The sequence below is a fragment of the Erinaceus europaeus genome, chromosome 14, assembly GCF_950295315.1.
Source record: "Erinaceus europaeus chromosome 14, mEriEur2.1, whole genome shotgun sequence".
In the NCBI taxonomy this organism is placed as follows: domain Eukaryota; kingdom Metazoa; phylum Chordata; class Mammalia; order Eulipotyphla; family Erinaceidae; genus Erinaceus; species Erinaceus europaeus.
The window spans coordinates 96,118,900-96,128,733 of NC_080175.1; the positions used below are offsets into that span (position 1 = coordinate 96,118,900).

At 40.1% G+C, this 9,834-nt stretch overlaps 1 pseudogene; it reads left to right on the forward strand.

Annotated features, from left to right (window-relative positions):
- Positions 1–1,613: 1,613 nt before the first annotated feature.
- On the forward strand, positions 1,614–1,976 carry LOC103123427 (small ubiquitin-related modifier 2-like; annotated as a pseudogene).
- The last annotated feature ends 7,858 nt before the right edge of the window (positions 1,977–9,834 follow it).

The window sequence follows — 9,834 nt, forward strand, 5'->3', positions numbered from 1 at the left end:
AAGGAAGGAAGGAAGGAAGGAAGGATGGATGGATGGATGGATGGATGGATGGATGGAAGAAAGGAAGGGAAGGAGGGAGGGAGGAAGGAGAGAAGGAAGGAAGGAAGGCAGACAGGAGGAAAAGCTTCACAAGTGATTAAGGTATCTCTCCGTCTCTCTATCTTCCTCTTCCCTCTCAATTTCTTTCTGTCTCTATCAAGTAAATTAGTAAATAATTTTTTTTTTTTAAAAAAAGGACCATCAGATACGAATTTGAATAAAATGGGTGTGAAATGATTCTATCTCTTAATATTTTATGATTTGCCACAGAAGGGAATCTAAGGTTCTAAAGGACATTTTGTTAATTATTTATTTAATTTTTAATTTTACTTTTTTAAATTTTTTGCCTCCAGATTTATCATTGGGGGCTTGGTGCCAACACTAGGAGACCACAACTTCTGGAGTCCATTTTTCCATTTGTTTGTTAGTTTGTTTTTGTTTTTGCTTTCCATTTTATTCTATAGGACAGAGACAAGTTGAGAGGGGTGGAGGAGATAGAAAGGAAGAGAGAAAGACAGAGAAATAAGCAGATGAAGAGCAAAGAAATCATAGTACCACAATATCCTGTAATATTGAGAGGGATAGACTCTCACCTAGGTGGGGTTCAAACCGAGTCACATACACGGCAGAGCAATACATTATCAAAGTGAGCTGTTTCGTTGGCCCAAATGAATTTTTTAAATAAAAAATAATAATTTTAAAAAGTAATGAAATCAGAAAAATACTATTTGCACTTAAGGAATTCAGGGAAAATGCTTCCCTGCAGTCTTGGGTGAGGAATGCTTGACAGTGTTTAATATCACCAGCACTGAAAGTAATAAATTTTATCCTTCTTGTCTATCGTGAATATGAATGACACTCTGAAGGCTGAATGCAGCCTAAGAATTTACGTGACAAATGAGGCATGAAACATTGTTGAAAATGTATTAGCCCAGAATCTGTATGACTGCATATTTTAGGCCCTTCTCAATAGGCTACGAAAGTTTTAGGCCATCAGCTGAACACTGCCAGAAAAGAACAAACAACAGATGCAAAAATAAACACTGGAGTTAAGTTACCCCAAGATATTCTTTTTTTGGTTGATATAATGACCACAGTACCAGGCAGTCTGCTTCACTTCAAACTCCCCTTCAGTGCCTCCCCTACAAATCTGGGTTCATGAGCAGCTTGATTCCAGGCCAAACAAGCAAAAGTATTCATGAAGTAGGTATGCATTGCAACGTGCATTCCATAAGCATCTTCTGACTCTGCCACTTGACCCTTGCACCTCCTTTGCTTGATATCTTTCCTCTCATTTTGAGAACATGAAGGAAACACGTCTGGTCATATATTTCTGATTGAAAATCCAGTTCCTGCTTCAATGTTTGCTTCTGAATCATTTTGTTATCCAAGTTGCAACTTGTAGCCATGGTTATATGATAATTACAACTACAAATATATCTCACATCCTGTGAGTCTTATCCCGTGTTCATTATATGTAGTAAATAGTTATATAAAAATGACAACCGGCTGGTTTGGTGCAGACCTGGTATCTCTTTTGTGAAGCTGCAGGGGAAGATACTCCAGTGGTCACCATGGCCTATGAAAAGCCCAAGGAAGAAGTCAAGACTGAGAACAAGGACCATATTAATCTGAAGGTGGTGGGTCAGGGTGGTTCAGTGATGTGGTTTAAGATTAAGAGGCAGACACCATTTAGTAAACTAACGAGAGCCTACTGTGAATGACAGGGGTTGTCAATGAGGCAGATCAGATTCCAATTTGACGGGCAGCCAATCAATGAAACAAGGACACTGGCACAGTTGGAAATGTAGGATGAAGGTACAATTGATGTGTTCCAGCCCCAGACAGGAGGAGTCTACTACAAAGGGGACCTGCTACTTTACTCCAGAACTCTGTTCCTCCAGACCAAGAAGACATTTTCAATTAGAAAACCGTAATTGGGTTCCACCACATCCTGACCACTACAGTCTAGTTTTTCTCTATCCTTTAATTCCCCCATCCCCCATTCCTTTATTGTACATAAAGTAACTGGTGTATGTGCACAAGCATATTGCTTTTTTTTAAAAAAAATTTTATATTTATTTTCCCTTTTGTTGCCCTAGTTTTTAGTTGTTGTAGTAGTTATGGTTGTTGTTATTGATGCCATTGTTAGATAGGACAGAGAGAAATGGAGAGAGGAGGGGAAGAGAAAGACAGGGGAGAGAGAGGGGGAGAGAAAGACAGACACCTGCAGACCTGCTTCACCGCCTGTGAAGCGACTCCCCTGCAGGTGGGGAGCCAGGGGCTCGAACCAAGATCCTTCCGCCAGTCCTTGCGCTTTGTGCCATGTGCGCTTAACCTACCGCCCGACTCCCATATTGCATTTTTTTTAACTAAATGGCCAATAGCATGTTTTGATTGGCATCAAATGGCGATGGGATGGGGAAAATTATTGGCTCTGTGAAAATACCCCCTTTCTCCATTAGTGACATGCTCATTCCGCTCTTATCTTTATATTCCAGTAAGTTATTTTGCTCTCAATGTTTAACAAAAAGAACAATATAAAAATTCTTGCATACCTTGTTTGATTGGAGAATCTTAATGTTTTTCATTTATCATTGTAAAACCAAGGACAATTTCCTAACTATTTTGTATATAGCTGTTACATGTAGGGCAATCTGTCTTTAAGCAGGGATAAATGACTCTAAAAGAAATGAATCCTACATAGTTTTCCCTTCAAGTCAAATGTATTGTTGTTTAAATAAACTTCTTGTTTAAAATGAAAAAAAAAAAAAGACAACCATTGGAGGATAGGCCCACTATCCTGGAAAGTCCAGGCCACTGTTTCTATGAGGTCCGAACCAGTTAATCCCCAGTTCTCCCTTTGGGTTGAGACAAGGACAGGTTCCCCTGACCTCCTGAACCAATGATGGATGGCTTCTTCAAAATGGGGGCTTACCTTCCTGCACATGCCCCATCTCTCCCCTTAAAATAAAGGCCATGAATCACTGTACATTGAATTGGCCAAACTTGAAAAACCACCGCAAACTCCTGTTACTCAACTCCCCCTCCTCCTCCCCTCGCCCTGAGATGCCTGTAATTTACCCCTGGGGAAATATGCATTGTGAAGCTCATGATCAAACCTTGTATGGTAACTTTCCACTTGTGATCAAATAGTTTACAGTTTAAAATGTGACTATGCGTTGTGTTGCTCTGTGTTTGGGTTAATGATGACCTCGACCTTCTCCCTGGGTAATACCTCCTTATATGTACTTGCTTTCTCTTTCAATAAATGAGTTGCCCCACTGAGGCTTTCCTAGAGCTGACTGTGTCTCTGAGCACTTTGCCCTTAGCACGTGGAGGTACACCAGGACTCCCAGGGGTTGCTCTAACCTCCGTCGCCCAAAGGCTGAGGAGGTGGAGGGAACCCAGAGTGACAGCCTGCAAGCCATATTGAAACATCATTCTTTATTTTAATCCTTTTAACTTTAATATAAGTCTTTAAAATATATATACATAACTTTTCTAGAAGACAGACAGATGTTTTCCCAAATTAGACCTGATATCTGGCCTAAGTTTGAACCTATAAAGTAAAAATGCATAAGACATAATTTCTGCAAAGAAGTGCTCATCAACTAACCGAATCTCAGAGCATCTTAGGGTTCACTTGCCGAAACTCCTCTGCAGACACTCACAGCAACTGACTTCTGGGCCTTGGACAGAGGTAGAGTTCTAAAGCCTATATTTTTAACCTGAACTCCAAGTGATTCTGTTATAAGTGGGCCCCAGGCCACACATAGAGAGGCCCTTTTCTGATGAATGATTTCTTCACCTCAGAAAAAGCCACTGTCTGTCCCAAGGAGTGGTTTTAGGCCCACCGACAATCTTTCTTTCTTATTTTTAAAAATTTTTTATTATCTTTTTTTTTTTTTATTGGATAGAGACAGCCAGAAATCGAGAGGAAAGGGGAGATAGAGAGGGAGAGAGATAGACACCTGCAGCCCTGCTTCACCACTCGTGAAGCTTTCCTCCTTGCAGGTGGGGACTGGGGGCTCAAACCTGGGTCCTTGTACACTGTAATATGTGCGCTCAACCAGGTGTACCACCACCTGGCCCCCTGAAAATCTTTCTTTTACACCAGAATTTTTTTCTCAATTCCAGAATGCTTCCCATTTTTCATTCAAAGAGTAATCTCAAGCACCATGAGTTAATAAATTGTTGATTTCCATGACACTTCTCATATTTACTAAGACTTCTTAAACCAGTTGGTCATACTGAAGTAAAAAAATGTGTCTTACTTCATTAAGTTTCACTGAATGTCAACATGAAAAAGAACGGCAGTGTTAAAGATAAGAGGACACCCTACTCATGAGGAAAATTTCCAGGGGAGACAGCTGCTTCTCTGTTGCTATGCATGTATCTCTTCTATGGATCTTTCATGATTAACTATATAACGCAGGCAAAGTTACTATTCTAAAACAGGGCTTTTCTGTTCCTGTCAACTAGAGCACCCAGAAAGACTGGTGTTCTAAGAACTTTTTACATCATTTTATTCTTTCTTAGAAATAGTTCTATTTTTTTCTACTAAAAACCTTAAAAAACAAACAGTAATAACAACAACAACAAATAATAATAATAATAATAACTCCTTTTGACACAACACATGTCTTGGGAACTCTTACTGTAACCAACTGCTACTTTTTCCTTGCTATTAATGTTTCACGTAGAAAACATATCTGAGGTCTCATCTAAATTTAGGAGAATGAATGCATATTTAAGAGATGATCTGACAGCTTTGCTACTTGAAATTATCATTAAGCCTTGAAAAAGCACCAGGAGGACAAAAGGGGTGGGAAATAGAAGAGTGCCATTAACAAAAGCATTGAAACATTTCAGCAGACAGGTGCTTTAACCAGCTAAGCCACGGTGGGGAAGCACAATGAATTATCTTAAAGCATCTCCTCGGTACCAGCGTGCTTCTTAGTGGTCTAATGAAACCTCTCAAACTAGATGATGGTCATGAGGTTTGTAGGCTGTCTACAGACCCATTTGGTAGATGATAAAACTAAGTCTAAGAGAGTCAATAAATTGTCCAAAGGCACACAGATGGCTTCATTTTCTGAATTGTGAGGACATGAGCACACCCACTGCAATACAACGCACAAAAAAATTAAATACGAAACAGCTAGGCTAAGTGCTGTGCTCTACCTCTGGATATGACAGAGCTCAGTAACAATGACAAGAAGAGCTTCCCAACACACCTTCTAAACACTGATTGTCCAGATTACCTGATAGGAAGTGTCTTGTAGTTTTCTTCTTTGATGGAAATTACTCGAAAGAAAACCACCTTCACTTAGGTCTGCAAAAGAAGATAGATGTTATCTTACGGAACTTTTTAGGCGCTTTCATGATTTGATTTTTCATTATACCTTTTCTTTAGCTTATTCAGGCATTAATGGATCCTATACATTTTCTTGACTATATACTATTATTTCAAAAACAGAGCCAAACAAAATAGATTTCACAAAATAAAGACAAAGCATGCCACTGATCAACTATGTAAGATATGGTATCTCCTTGAGACTCAGTTTCCCTCAGTAATGACTAAAGCCAATTCCAGCTCCAGAGTGCTATGGTTTGATAAAGGTATCACCTTCCTGGTTTCTGCTAAACTCAAGTTTTCACCCCTGGCATTTGGAGCTTCATTAGTTTATGTCTTTTTCCACCATGAATTATTTATGTTGAAATTGCTTTAGTCAAAGCTTTGGAACGTGGCATCCATGTGCTTGCAGCTAAATGAAACCTTTTCAAAAGGTAGCAGCACTTCCCTTCCAGGTCCAGTAAAGGAGTTCCATTGCTTTGAATTTAAAGTGCAGGATGTGCGGAAACAAGGCAGGATTTCGATGCACCACTTCATTCAAGGCCCTGAGTTGACTCTGAGATACTGAGATGCACAGAAGTCACCTGACTGACATGCCAGTGACTTCTCCTTCGCTCTTCACCAGTTTGTACTTGTGATCACTGCTCACACTTTCTATGCTTCCTGTCCTCACATTCCGTAGGGAAAGACGCCAGTCAGGGGCTACCCTCCATGTGCAAAGAAAAACAGTGTAAGCTTTTCTTCAGATCCTCTCAGAATCACTCTGTTTAAAAGACATGTGAACATCGCAGCTCAGTTTCAGAGTAAATTTACCAAATAACTGAATATTTAGAATCAGAATAACCTTACAGCAAACCATTAAAATAATTACTAAATGAGGAGTCGGGCCATAGTGCAGCGGGTTTAGCGAAGGTGGCGCAAAGCACAAGGACCAGAATAAGGATCCCAGTTCGAGCTCCTAGCTCCCCACCTGCAGGGGAGTCACTTCACAGGCGGTGAAGCAGGTCTGCAGGTGTCTGTCTTTCTCTCCCCCTCTCTGTCTTCCCCTCCTTTCTCCATTTCTCTCTGTGCTATCCAACGATGACATCAATAACAATAACAGTAATAACTATAACAATAAATTAACAAGGGCAACAAAAGGGAATAAATATTTTTAAAAAACAATAATTACTAAATGTAAATTTATAGATATATTTACTTAATGAGAGAGACTGCGACCAGAGCTGTACTCTGAAATAAGTGTTAGTGGGTACTGCCACTAGGACCTCACACTTACAAGGCCTGTGCCCTACCTGCTGAGCCTCCACTCTGTGGATGTATTAATGATGATTCTGAATACAAAGAGATTTCAAAGTAAAAACAAAAAAGATATAATAACAAGTGTTGGGGAGGTGGTAGAAAATTTAGAAAATAAAAACAAAAAAATCAGACTAACCATTAAGTAAGACTTCAGAAAACCTTTCTATTTTAAAATGAGCTGACATAGTGCTCTGACTGCCTGAAGCATGGCCTTTCATCTCAGGATCAGGATGCTAGACATGGTTTTTGCAATTGTTTTATGACCAGTATTCATTTTTTCCCCCTCTATTCATTTATCATCTCTGGCTCTTTTTTTTTTTAATTCCTTTAACACAAATTTTAGAGGGACCCTCTGAAAATTATTCTGGATAGGATGTGAGAAGAATAATATGTCCTCCCGCCCTTTAGACAGAGTTGAATAATTGTCCTGTACCCTTACATTGCTTGCACAGTAATGCCAGACAGCAAAAATAGTGACATACAGAGTGAAGAGAAAGGACTATGACCCAGAGAACATAGAAAAGAGGCAAGTTCTGAGCAGAAGCTTAAAGAGTGAGGAAACAAAAGAACTAGTGACAGGAAAACCATATCAGATTAAAGATCTCCTACATCAAAAGAAATTCACAAATGGTGACGCAGATCTGCAGGTGTCTATCTTTCTCTCTCTCTTTATCTCCCCGTCCTCTCTCAACTTCTCTCTATCCTATCTAATTTTTAAAAAAGGAAAGGAAAAGAAAAGAAAAGAGATAAAAATGGCCTTCTGGAGTGATAGATTTGTAGTGTAGGTATCGAGCCCCAGAAATAGCCCTGGTGGCAATAAAGTAAATAGATGATAGATAGATAGATAGATAGATAGATAGATAGATAGATAGATAGATAGATAGATAGATAGATGAAGAAATAAAAGAATAAGGGAGTTGGGCAATAGAGTAGCAGGATAAGCGTACATGGCACAAAGCTTAAGGACTGGCGTAAGGATCCCGGTTCGAGCCCCCGGCTCCCCACCTGCAGGGGAGTCGCTTCACAGGCGGTGAAGCAGGTCTGCAGGCGTCTGTCTTTCTCTCCCCGTCTCTGTCTTCCCCTCCTCTCTCCATTTCTCTCTGTCCTATCCAACAACAACGACATCAACAATAATAACTACAACAACAATAAAAACAGCAAAGGCAACAAAAAGGAAATAAATAAGTATTTTAAAAAAAGAGAAAAGAAAGGAAGAAAATAAGTTTGCATGAGGAGATGGCTACCAAACTGTCTCTTTGACAAGGTGGTGGGCTGAGCCTTAGGCATTCTGAAGAACTACCTCTAATGAACTTCTAACTCAGAAAATACCTGAGCCTACAAAAGGGTTGTTTTACGCCACTAAGTTTGAGGGTTGCTATGACGGTATCAGTCTTTCAGGACGTGAATGAACAACTTAAGAGAATCAAAAAGGCAGTGTACATAAGAATGTACACGCAGGGCGGAGGGAGACAGCAGGATGGTTCAGCAAAGAGACTCTCATGCCTGAGGCTTCCAAGTCCACATTCAACCCTCCACATCACCATAAGCCAGAGCTCATCAGTAATCAAATTAAAAAAAAAATGCACATATCCAACATAAACCTCGACTTCAACTACTCTTCAAGAGCAGGAAAACATGCGATTTAGGCTTTAAAAACATTTCTACTCAGTGTATTGATGTGTCTGATGAAAATACTATAACCCCTTGTAAGGATTACCATAAGAATTACCATGATAGGGGAGTCAGGGCTGTAGTGTAGTGCATTAAGCTCAGGTGGCACAAAGCGCAAGGACCTGAGTAAGGATCTCAGTTCGAGCCCCTGGCTCCCCACCTGCCTGGGAGTCACTTCACAGGTGGTGAAGCAGGTCTGCAGGTGTCTGTCTTTCTCTTCCCCCCTCTGTCTTCCCCTCTTCTCTCCATTTCTCTCTGTCCTATCCAACAATGATGACATCAATAACAATAACAATAGTAACTACAATAATAAAACAACAAGGGCAACAAAAGGGAATACATAAATACTTTTTTAAAGTTTTAAAAAATATAAAAATACCATAAAGAGTGGAGGAGATTTCAAGATTCACTCCTACAAAACACTATATATAATGTTTCCCGTTCTCATCATTCAATTCATAAAGCCTTCCTGTGGCCAGCGACTACACCACTGGCCTCTCAAACAGAAAACCTTCCACAGAAATACGTGGCTCACTGACTGCAGCAGACAGCCCTTGCTTGAGCTGTTTGTTCCCATTCAGATATTCAGGCTAGACAAAGGACGTCTCTGTCATTCCTTCCCCCATAGTTCAGACTAAGCAGAGTAAAATTGCATGCTCAGGGGTAAAAGTACCTAAACTAATTTGTGGTTGAAATAGGTTCTATTAGCAATTGAAAAGTAGCGTGGGGGTGGGGTGGAGAGATAGCCCTATATCACTCATTCTCTTGATACCAACTATAATGCAACCAATTCTGACACTACCTACTTAATAAAGAGAATCAGATTCCACAACGGTTCAGTCTCACCAGATGGTACTTCCAGCCCCCAAACTCCTACCCAGCAGATGAACTCTCTGGGTGCCAAGTAGAGGTCCAGGTTCTTCTCTAGGCTTCTAAGTTGCTGGCTACAAGCCAGAGGTTTTTAACAATCTCCTCCAACTCAGGATGCCAGTTACAAATCCATGATGTTAACCTGTACACCTGACCAACTACAAATCAAAGGTCCCCACTTCCTCCTTACATTCAATTAATTTGCAGACTTGCTTAAACAACTCAGAGAAACATTTTACTTACAGTATTATCAATTTATTACCAAAGATATACCTCAGGAAGAGCCAGGTGGTAGACATACACAGGAAAAAGTACAAGCAAGCAGCCCATTGACCCTGTTCTTTCTGGAGCACAAAGCTCTCTAATCTTCCCAGTGTTGACAAACTTAGAAGCTCTCTGAAGCTTCCTTTTGGGTTTTTTACTTCATTAAATGTCTGAGTGGTTGCTTAGACTGATTGATTCAACCTCCAACCTCTTCTCTTTTCCACTAGGTCAGCAGAACAAGACTGAAATTGTTTTAACTCACTAACAGAGATGAACTCTTCTGGTTATCAGCTTCTCAAGAGTCACCTAATCAGCATAACAGAAAACAACTT